This window comes from Nannospalax galili, unplaced genomic scaffold (assembly GCF_000622305.1).
Source record: "Nannospalax galili isolate Female #2095 unplaced genomic scaffold, S.galili_v1.0 scaffold293, whole genome shotgun sequence".
Taxonomy (NCBI): Eukaryota; Metazoa; Chordata; class Mammalia; order Rodentia; family Spalacidae; genus Nannospalax; species Nannospalax galili.
Window position 1 is genome coordinate 10,739,422 of NW_008337147.1, and position 12,908 is coordinate 10,752,329.

Below are 12,908 nucleotides of genomic sequence, written 5' to 3' on the forward strand. Positions count from 1 at the left end.
TTCCAGACTGATTTTCATCTCTAGAAGTCCAATTAGGGCATAGGTGAAGGCATACTGGGGCTGTAGAAGAGTAATAGAAAAATAATGGAAAGCCTCTTGGTGCCTGGTAATTGGGGAGGTCCATTATCAAGGCCTGGATACCCAGGCCCATGTCTGACATGAGGATCACAGCTGGGCCTCAGCAGAGGTTGGAATTCTGTTCCAGGGAATCAATCTTCCCAAGAACAGAATCTGCAAATAATATAGGCCTCCCCATCCGCAGAATAAGAGGCAAAGCCTCTGCCATACATAACTTGGAACCTCTCGGGAGGGGTCTGTGGGGAATGAAGTCGCTTAGAGAAGACAAAAACTGCTGCCCACCATCAGTAAGTCTTCCATGTTCTACTCTGCTCCATCAGTCTACAGCCAGAGGAATGTGGAACTATGGCTCATGGTAGTGGGCCAAAGCTTCAGCTTCATGTGAGGGGACAACAGCTATAGGCTCACTGGAGGGGACCACAGTTCTAGCTCACAGGAGGGGACTACAAGTCCAGGTTTACTGGAGACCACAACTCCAACTCTATAGCTAAAATTCCTTCTGGGAGGTGCAAGCACCATTCAGCACCCTCCTCCCTTAGCCCTACAACAAAATGAGGTCCAAATTCTCCAAACCACAGTTTAAAAATCCTAGCAAGTTTATCGGGCTTACTAACTGAGCAGTGAGTGAGGTGCTACTTACAGGAGAGTGGGCACTCCCTCCCATTTAAGGCCACACTGGAAAGTCCACACCTAAGCATGGATCCTGTGACCTCCCAGTAGCCACACAAAATGGCCAGAGGGCCAGCCCCATTGCGTTTTCCGCTTAGGTACCCTTAATCCTCCCATTCCCCAAAGGACACACTTGATAAACAACAGTTCATTTCATTTGATTAATTAAGTTCTCTGAATACATTAATGACAACTCATCTACAATGGGGGGGGGCATTACATGTAGATATTTATCCTTGATCTTACATTTTGACTTTTAAAGGATCACACACATACCCCCCGCCCAAAAAAAATCTCATTTCAAGAGAGGCATATCACACCATACAGTTTGGCTAGATTATCATTCTCAACCAGGCAGTGTTAGAAAAGTAAAAACCAGAAAAGTTTCAGGCTTGAAGAAGAGAAAATGACTTATGATGTATGGAAGAAATAAATAGCTCTACTACATTAGTAGAATTGTAAAATACATCACTTGGGCACACATGGAACTTGTAAGGAAGTATATTTAAGAGAAATTAACTCAAGATATGCAAATTGATTGAGTGCTGAAATCTTCAGTTATTAGAACTAATTTCCCCCCTTGGAATCATACACTGACATTTATATCATTTTAATAAGAAATCCATGATGAGTTTCTTTTCATGGGAAGGCTTGTATTAAGTGAAAGTAAGTACATATGTAGCCAAGTTAAGTGCCAACCCAAACAGGAAACAGATTGTAATGGAAGCTAAAATTTATAAATGTAGCTGGGCGTGGTGGTGCATGCCTTTAATCCCAGCAGTTGGGAGGCAGAGACAGGCAGATCTCTGTAAATTCAAGGCCAGCCTGGTCTACATAGTGAGTTCTAGGACAGCTGGGGCTGCAGGGAGACCCTGTCTCAAAAAGACAAAAAAAAAAAAAAGTTTATAAATGTAATAGTGACAACAACGCCTCACATTTTATCATTCTTCTTGTTAACAAAGCCTTTTCAAATATCCTGTTTCATTTACTTTTCATATAATTCTTTGGTAAAGAAAGATGCTTATCTGGAGTTTGGGCCTGACATCTTACAGTTTTCTATCGCTGCTTCACATTATTATCTTTTGACTTGGGATTTTGTCAAAGCAATATTCAAAAATAAATCATGAGAACTGAGTTAGTCATTTTAAAATGTTCTACAAAAGTCAGTTGGCTTTGGCACTAAAGAACACTGCATTCCCTCCATTCTTATGTTTGAAAAAACAGGGCTAATTTGCATGAGAGGCCAGGTGGTCAATTTGCCTAGATAAGACCAAAGAAAGTATGCTATGCTAGAGGCTGGGGTTCAGAGAGAAGGATTAATGCAGAGGGAGGTTTTTTTTGTTTTGTTTTTTTGTTTTTTTTTAAACTCTTTTTTTCTATTAAATCTCTGATTTGCTAATTCAGGTAAAGTCTAAGTGGATCAGTGAAGTTTCCTTGACAATTTTCTTCAAGTGAAAAATAGCATGTTTAGATGCACTTAAAGTAAATGATAATAGAATAAGGTGACAGAAAGGTAGAATGAAAACAAAAAACCTAAAAATACCAAGTAAAATTTACAAACAGAAACATTTTAACTAATCGGATATTTTTTCCTGATATTTTGTCCATGGTCTGATATCAGAATGTACTAGTTGAAGAACAATGGTTATTGTTGGACCCAAAGTTGATCGCAATGAACAGGGCACTACTTCAAGCTCTTTACTTGTTCTGATGGGAGTTAGGAGCAAGGCCCTACCCTTCATAGGCTCACAAAAAGCAAAATGTCTGTAAGTCTTCGTGGATCAGATAGTCAGCTCTGAGAGCACTGAAGTTTTACAATAATCCCTGACTCAACAAGACTTTGTTCATTTTTTTTTTTTAGTTCCTAGTCATTACACACACACACACACACACACACACACACACACACACACACATCGTACAACACACACTAACACACACACTCAAACACACACACTCACACACACACACACACACACACACACACACACACACACACATCGTACAAAATACACGGGGAAAGAAAAGGCTACTTTCCCAGTTCTTCTAGTAATTTCAGTGACAAGCATTTTTCTCATTTGGCATATAAAATGCATATCTTAAGCATTTCAATAAATTTATGATTGTTTGGATATATGCCCACATTCATGTAATTGTTGATACAACATTGAACATTTTCAGCATCCTCAAAATTAAACTCAATTATATCAAGAAACCCATTTTCAGAGCTGGAGAGATGGCTCATGGTTAAGATCACGCTGTGCAATCAGGAGGACAAGAGTTTGGCTCCTAGTACCCACGGAACAAGCCAGGGATCCTGTGTAGACCTTAACCCCAGCTCTGAGGAGAGCAGAGACAGGGGGATCACTGGAGCGGGCTGGCTTCCAGCCTAACTGAGAAAAGGAAGAGACCCTGCCTCAAAAGGAGTGACAGAGAATGACAGAGGAAGATATTTAATGTCCTCTCTGGCCTCTTTATGTATATACATACACAGGCACACACACAAATACAAAGACACACAAATGTACACACATAAATAAATACATAAATAATTGATTGTTTCCAAAATCTAGTTTAAAGGAATATCTATTTTGAAGCCAGCAAGATCACTCAGCAGGTAAAGGCATTTGTTGCACAAGCCTGGCAACTTGAGTTTGATTCCTAGAAACTACTTAAAGGTAAATGGAAAGAACCTACTCCAGAAAGTTGTCCTTTGTCTAACCTTCACATAGATATATCACACACACACACACACACACACACACACACACACACAATATTAGTAAATAGAAACTTAAACATCTACCCACTTTTATGAACTTTGTGATAGCATCAGTCACATGTTCTCTCTGGCTCTGGTTCATCTCTCTCAACATTGTTTGTCTGAGGTTCATTTAGGCAGCTGCATTTATATCACTGTGTCCATCTTTTCCATGATGTATTCTTCTGTGTGACTGTGGCAAAATTCATTTATGCATTTGCCAGTTGGGAGACATTCAAATTGTTTCCATTAGAAAGTACTATGTATCTAAATAATAAACACTATTTACCATCTATTTTGATGACCAGACACATACCTTCTACTTAGAGACATTTCCATGTCACAGTTTAGGAATATGTTTAGCGTTATTTGAACTTAGTTTCTTCATAATGTAAACAATTCGGTTTGACCCAAATCACTACAATCTCTTAAAACCATTTGACTTGCTTCCAGTTGCAGGGAAGTTTCCAGCCTCTGACAGACACACAAGAAAAGCCCTTGCTGTGCTTTTTGCTGACTACTTTTGTGGCTTCACTAGTTGCTCGTACTGGTAAACTTTCCTCAATAGAGACATAAAAAACTTGAAACTCTCTCTGCCATTACCACATTCAAATCCTGGCACATGGAAAACTTCAGCTAATGGTCCTTTACCCTCAGAGCTCACCTTGTCACGTGTTATTATTTCTGTAAACAAATTATTCCTGTTTGGACTACCTTACCTCACTGTGAGCTTGATCAGGACACCACTCCGTTCATCTTCATGCTCAAGACCCATCATAACATCTGACACATTGCTAAATAAATGCTTAAATTAATTTAGGAAACCCTCAGATTCAGATAATTAGAAGCAAAAATGCCTTGTCCCTAACATTGCAGTCCATCTCTATATATGCAACTTAAAATTAAACAGTATATCTGAATATCTTACATCTCTGGGATTAGTACATGTGTGCTAACGTTTCAAAGATTATAAACATTCATTTGAAAAACCAACATAAAATAAAAACTGAATTTTTTCTGTATGGCTTTCCATGATCTTAATAATTTCAAGATGATATTTCAAGTGGAACATCTACAACAAAGAATATAAATATTACATTTTGTAATTTTGCATTAGGATTTCTATACATACATTCAAAAAAACTGATCTGGAACTAGATTGCACATCTGGAAACATTTCATAAACTGGATTAGACCCTCATGAGAAATCAAACCATATTACAGACTTAGTCTAAAACTTTAGCTTAATTATACTTCTCATTTTCTATAAGAAGCTATGCTCTGAGACTGGATTGTCATCAAAAGCATATGGTTAACCGAATGTGTGAAGAAATAACAAGATTTCTGAGTAAAACATTAGCAATGTATGTGCAAATGGAACATAGTATGTGTCTGTACCAGCGCAGGATATGCTTTAAATAGCTGCCACTTCTCTCCCTCCTCACAGAACCCTTTTGGATCTATGAAGAAGCCCAACTGTGTTTAGCCTTAGAGCTCAATAGACAGTATTTTTTATTAGCTAAAAGAAGGCACATCACATCTTCAGGACTTCTCAGAGCAATTTAGACTCAGAAGGTCCAAGGGAAAATGTTATTTCATTTTCCCAATGTACAGTATATAGAAAATATTTTCTTTTTATTAGCTTCAATTATTTTATTCAAGGAAAACTAACTGGTTCTGTGCAAACAAAGCTACATATTGATCCAAGTGTAGAGGGTAACAATCTCTACCACTATCTTAATGCAATTAGAATTTTACTAAGAATCAGATAGTTTCTCGTAACATTATCTGTTTTATGACTTACATGTATTTCTATAAATTCTTTAAGGTGTGAAATATAAAGAAAAATTCATATGGATTTTATTTGTGAAATCACTTGCAAAGAGATGTTCTTCCAGATGTCTAAATGGTCATCTTGGTGAACTTGGAGAAACAGAGGTTGATGGCTCAGGAGTCCTAAAACTTAGGTATTTCCTTTAATATTTTGTTACTATTATTTTTTAATCCTTGTTCATTTTAAACACCTTTTCCTGTACATTTTATTATTATACTAGCTCAGTGGGGAGCTTTTTTTAATACAGAAAATCAAAAGACCTTGCACTTCCTTGCAGAGATGGCCACTGTTTGTGTTTCTAAGAGGATGTAACTGTCACTAGAAGCATGAAGCCAACTCATTCTCAAAGATTTGAGGTTTTATGGCAAAAACAGACAAATATAATTCTTGGATCTTTCTTAAAGTAATTTCACACTCTAAGTAATTGCAACTGAAAACTTTGGGGGGGGGTCTGAAACATATGACAGCATAGGAAGTATACAGATGATGGAAATAATTAAACCCAGGAAATGGTAAGAAAGATGACAATGGAGTAACTACAAAATAAAAAAACTCAAGGAAACATTGAGAAATAGATAAATTGTCTGAACACTGCCAACATCAAGAGCCAAACATTGTTTTGGGAAAAGATACCTTAAGTAGAAGAAATGAATAGTTTCTTGGAGACATGTCAAAGCTTACCCATGATTCTGTGTAGCTTAGAAAACTGTAGGAGAAGGTTAGAAAGAGGTAGAAGGAGAGAAGATACAGTTTGCTGCTGCTAGCTCTAGTCTTTATGTACTCTGACCTCACTGATTTCCTAAGTGAGAGTTTGGAAACAAGAAAGCAAGAGACAGTAAGAGATGAAATGAGAAAGTGATGGACAGGAGGAAAAGTGACAGGTGCAGAGTGGAAGTGCACAGTGGATAGAAAAATATTCAGAAAGTATTCACTGGGTCACTCATAAAAATCTATAGGCATTGATGGAAAAGATGCTTCAGATCAAAAAGCAATGCCAGCAAAACTTCTAACAAATACTGAAACAAAACACTAAACAGATTGTCCCTATCTATTACAGTCAGAAGAAGTTTTATACTTTGCCCTTCCCTGTATCCTGTGCTGACTTTAGAAATATCATCACTTGCATATGGCAGCAAAAACCACATGCCGATAAAAACCTTAGCTACCTATACCCACAAAATAATCCCAGGTTAGTGCACAACTCAGGTTGCTGCAAGAAATAGAATCAAGGTTATCCAAGCTGACTTTTTGCCTTTGAGCTTTCTCTGAATTCTTGAATTATCCAAAAGCCAATCTGTTACAAACTAAGGAAATGCATTCTCCTTTTGTTACCAAGATTTTAAAATAGAGTCGCTAACCACAAATTTGGTCAAATAACAAGTGTCAGCCATTTTCCTCATCTGTGGATGATAAGCACAGCTGAACAACTGTGATTCTGTGGTGCTTGAAATACTCCTCCCTTCCATTTCCAAAAATTTACCAGAAGAGACACAATTACCATTGGATACTTAATGTTTTCCAAAGCAGAGTAGCTGATAAGGCAAAAAGAGAGAATCCTTATAAGACAAAGCAGAAAGTTCAACACTATAAAAGACAGAAAAAACTGAACAAATATGAATTACCACATATTTAATTATATGTATGTGTATATGTAGATAGAATTAAATATATGAAGGAAAATACTAATATAAATATAAATAAGTATAAGAATTTTAAAAACAAGTGTTAGGCATAAAAAATAATAATAGCTGGAAAAAAGAAGAAAAAACATTGAAGAATAAACTACAGAGTAGGATGTCAGTGTTAAGCCATATCCCAGAAGACAGAAAAAAAACAATGCAGCATTACATATAATGTAAACATAGAGAGATATGGAGAAGCCTAGTGATGGCAGACAAAGAATGGGAATCCCAGAGGAAGGAAGGAAGGAAGGAAGGAAGGAAGGAAGGAAGGAAGGAAGGAAGGAAGGAACTGAATTCGTGTTTGGTGACAAGGAAATAAATGATAAGCTGGCAGTACAAATGGCATATTGTGTAAAAACAATTGGAAAACTGAAAACATACAGAGAATAATAAAACTGGACTCTATTCACATCACTAAGAAATATAGGCTCCAAATATACTAATATGGGTTTGGAGAGATGACTCAGTAGTTAAGAGCCCTGGATGTTCTTGCAGAGAACCCAGGTTCGGTTCCCAGTACCTTCTTGGCAGCTATAGACCATCTTTAACTCCAGTTCCAGGAGATCTGATGCTTTCTTCTGCTAGCATTTCCTGACACAGGTGTATTTATTTAAGTGCAGGCAAAACACTCAAACACATAAAATAAAAAATTATCAAATATCTACTATGTGATGAAAGTTGTAAAGTCAATAATAGTAAGAGGGCTGGAGAGATGGCTCAGTGATTAAGAGCACTGGCTGTTCTTGCCCAGGACCTGGGTTCAGTTCCTAGCACTGGCAGCTAACAACTATCCATAACTTCAATTCCAGAGGAATCCAAAGCCCTCTTCTGACCTCTGTGGTTATTGTACAACATGGGTGCACTTACATGTATGCAAGCAATACACTCATACTCATAAAATAAAAAATAAAAAAAATATTTTTAAAAATAATAAGTAATAAGGAAAATAACTTAGAAACATATAAGTGTAAAATATCTTCCTAAACAAACCCCCAAACACACTAAAAAAGACTCCAATTATTACTTTGGATTTAGAGACTTTGTTTAAGGGAAATTTTATGAATGAAAATCAGAGGAAAATGCAAGTCTGGAATAAACCCTCAGTGTCTGACACTATTATACTCTTAATGGATAGACAACACTGTGGGGTCTCTCCCTCTCCTCATGGATCGTTGGCCACCAGTCCACGAGGACAAAGGGAGCAGAAGCGACGAACGGGGTCAGGATGGCCAGTGAGTACTGACGGAAGAAAGCCCTTCCGGGGAGGCAGGTTCAGTGATACAAACAGCTCCAGACTCAGTGAAACAGCTCCGTTTATTCAGTGGGGGTTAGGGAAAATATAGTGTGGATGCAGTAGCCAATGCTTCAGCTGATAGGTGCTCATTGTATGCTTTATTTACATGTGGCAGTAGGCTCCTATCATCAGACTACTGGAGTTTTTACTTGAGGTAACTATGCCAAAGGTCATGTTTTAAATGAGGCCAAGCATCAGTACTTGACAGCACTTTCCAGGTAAGTCAGGCAGGAAGCTCCTGCTGAGAAAGGAGCCAACCTTAACAGCAGGGTTCCCCAACACTACACTAAGGAAATAAAAAAAAAATCCAGGTTAAAAACTGGGCACAATATTTATTTCATCATTTTACAGAGTAGGTAGTCTTAAAGGCTGACCAGTATATGAATATTCATGTTCTTTAGAAATCAGATAGATACACATTAAAACAGGCTTGCAGAAATGTGAGAACTGTTATGAACCATGGGAAGGAAGGGGGCTATAGTCAATCATGCAGTATTATGAAGTGGTAATGTTAATTTAAACTGAAGATACATGCATGGTACTCTTCTTTTGTTTATAACAAAGACACCTTCACACAGCTCCTTAGGGATCAGGTAACTTTGTCTAAGAAACAGGAAGCTATAGATGTTACAGTGACACCCCTGAGGCACTGGGTAGATAGCACATGGTGAAGGTGCACTACAGTGAGCTATGTGAGCTAGCAGCAATGGACTCTATTACTTGTAGCCACAGGAAAAAGTCCTAGGAACATTCCTAGGAGTCAAATAGTAAGAATAAGAATAAGAGTAAGAGTAAGATGTATCACAGTAACACTTCCAGAAATTAAAAATAGATTCATATTATGAATCAGTAATAAATATTTTATCAAAACTGGGAACAGGAGGATATAAATGACAGTATCTTTGTGTAGAAAAAGGGAGATAGATAGGGATAAAGGAAAACAATATGGAAGAGGGATCCTGGTCAGACCTGTTTTAGCTGGAAAACTGAGGAATATAGTTAGCTTAACCTTATTGCATCGTTTTCAAAAACATAGTAAAAAGAGAAATTATGGAAGAAAAAAGTTTTAAATAACATGAGAAAATGATACTAAACAAAAAAAAATTGCAGAATAGGCGTGGTATTCCATAACCACTTGCTTTCAGGACGAGACGCAGACCTTAGCCTCTGGGAGCACATGTGATGATATAATTATCCCTTTACCTCACACACAGACATCTAGGCTTACTTCATTGGAATATAAATATCATATGCTGTTAATTTCTCTACTGGAAATTATAAATTATAATAAAAATAACAATGGTAGTTTGTTTCCTTATAGGCCATAAGCAATCATTATAAAATGATTAGACTTTTTAAAATATTTCATTTATTATTATTTATTTTATTTTTATGTGTCTGAGTGTATTGCCTGCATGTATGAAAGTGCACCTGTGTCATGCAATGCCCTCAGAGGTCAGAAGACAGCTTCGGATCCCCTGAAACTGGATTATGAACAGTTGTTAGCCACCATGTGGGTGCTAAGAATCGAACCCCAGTCCTCTGCAAGAGCAAACAGTGCTCTTAACTGCTGACTCATCTCTCTAGTCCCTGATCAGATTTTTAATAGCTGAGGAATGTTTGAACTAGCCAACCATTCATTCCTTGAATAATCAAATATTGAGGGCCCATTATACGTAACAAAGGAATTTTAATGAGGAAACAGTACACAACAGTAAATTTGGGTGAACATTTCACAGTGTAAAATATAGATTGTTAATTGTTAACTTTTAGACTTCACTTTTGAATTATTCCTGATTCTTTAGGCATATATATATATATATATATAGAGAGAGAGAGAGAGAGAGAGAGAGATAAGTTAGGAGACTACCATTTCCATCATAATCAAGTCTTAATGCTCCATTGTCATTGGACCTAAATCAGTGTTTACAGTCTCTCTTATTATGTTCATAATACAGATCAAAAATCTGCAGTCACAAAATCCATTCTGAAAATAATCTCCCGATCATCCCTCCAGGTCTGGCATTCAGCCCCTCTTAATCATCTCCCACCCATAAATCTGCTCTTTGACACCACAGACAAGTACAACTTTATTAGTTGCAAATCTACTTGGCAGCCTCCAAATGGCTTTCTCAAATTGCACTGCTCTCTCAGTGCAACAAGTCCTTTCATGTTGATTAAAATATGTGAGGGATACAAATAACAACAAAAGAATAATAGGAAATCCAGTCGGTCCTTTCATCTTCTCTGAGGGAGCTGGTCAGAGCAACCAGCTTGACTTTCTTCAAACAAAAATTCTCCTTTTGTGGCTGAAGAAAGGCTTTGGCAAACACTTATCCTTTGATATGATACGCACTTGACAAAAATCACAGAACAAATCAAGCCACTGCTTTGAAGAAAACGCTTATTAAAAACCTGAAGCTCTTAAGTGCACTAGGACTTAGTGTGTGTGTAGCCAGGGACATGAAGCTAAATGTGTCTTGTGGCACTGATTTAAAGTCAAGCTGAAATGTATGGTCTTCAAGCTACAGCTGCCACCTCAGTCCTGTGTGATTGCCAGGATACCTTGAACACTGTTTAGTTTTCCAGTATATTCTGGAATGTTACTTCTATATTTTGTCCACTGAAGCATACATATATTGTGTTATGTAGGTAGAAAGGAATGTGAGAAAATCCTTGTTCTATAGACTTTGTTCAATGTTCCCAATCTCCCTCAACATGCCAAACTGCTTTTGAAGAAATAATGCTGATATATGCAAGGTCAAACCAGGTTTCTAAAATGAGAAGCCAAGTTTAAAATCCTCAAACACTTTTAGAGTCCCCCAGGAAATAAACGGCACATTCAAATTAGTTAGGCCTAGAGGAGTTGAATGGAGAGATTTTACAAATGTCTGAGCAGGGCTAGAAAACTCACTGGGGAGCAGGCAAGGCTTCTGGCCTTTTAAAGTGAGGAATGTTTGCAGCCTCCTCTACAACCCTGCTGGAAGAAGACCAAAGGCCCAGAAATTCACTCCCAACTTCTTATCTTCCCCTGGCATTCCAACTGTTCTCACCTAACCAAGAAACAAAGGGAGAGGAGCCAGGTAATAGTCTCTATGGCTTAGCTTTCCAGAACCAGAGAGATGGAAGGGGATTGGTAGAGCTGGATGTCTGTGAGAGTTAAGCTTATCAGCTTGATGGGACTTAGGGTCATTTATGAAACAAACCTCAAGGGCTCTGAAGGCATTACCAGAGAAGTTACCTAAGGCTGCTCTGAACATGGATAGCATTATTCCACTGGATGAGGTCCCAGACTAAATAAAAGAAGAAAGTGAAAGTGAATCTCTCTCTCTCTCTCTCTCTCTCTCTCTCTCTCTCTCTCTCTCTGTCTCATTTCCTTACTGTAGACTCATTCTCCTGACACATGCCTTTCCCACCATGATGGACTGCCTCTCCAAACCATGAGCCAGAAGAAATCCTTCCTTCCTTAGGTTGCTTTTGCCAGGAATTTCATCACAACAATGAGAGACACAGCTAAGAGAGATGACACTTGTTAGGAGCTCTAGCCACACAGCAGATTCCTGCTATAAGTCTCTACTTCAGGTAAGCAGATTTTCTGAGAAAATTTCTTTCAGTTTTCAAGATGGACATATGGGAGCTGAACCGTATGTGTAATTGAGTTAAAAATATTAAATATGTTCATATTTAATCACATATAAATTAATGGCATATTGCCCTCAAATACACAACTATGTTTGCATTTAAATAATTATGACAAGGGTATATGTGTAGAAATTTACTTGGAAATAGTAACTGGAATAGCTATTAACAGTTTTGGGCTTTGTTTGTTTGTTCATTTGTTTGTTTGTTTGTTTGTTTGTTTGTTTGTTTGTTTGTTTGTTGTAGAGAAAGTCTCCCCTAGCCCCAGCTAGCCTGGAACTCACTATGTCGACCAGGCTGGCCTCAGTTTCACAAAGATCCATCCACCTGCCTCTGCTTCCTGAGTGCTGGGATTAAAGATATACACAAAACCAGGCCTAGCTGATAGAAGTCTGAACAATACTTCTCTGATTAAGGAAGTCTTTGCTGAAGATAAATGCCAACATCTCAGTTCCTCCCAATCTCTAAGCATTTGTGCTTTGGTCATTTCCTGAACCTTCATCTTCTTACTTTGCCCACTCCAAGACTCAGAACTTCCTGAATGAAAGAGCATCTGTGGTGTGTGTGTGTGTGTGTGTGTGTGTGTGTATGTGTTGCACATGCATCCACATGACAAAGATAGAGTGCTCCATAGAATATTCAATTACTTATTTTAAAACATCTATTTTAAATGAATAATGAAATTCTGTGTGAATATTATAAATAAGTAATATAATCAGGAAGGTTCTAATTTCTTTATTATATACTATCCTTAAGTGATGAAGATTTATCTAAATATGAGGAATGGTGTACAAATGAGCCTACTGTAATTAGTAAACTAAACAGTGAATTCGGTACAAGAGTCTTATTAAATAAAAGTTCATAAAATAAATGAATAAATGTGTTATTAACCCGTCAATATAAGCAAAATCCAGAAATGTAGTGTTGAATGATTAGGAGACAGTAAAACTT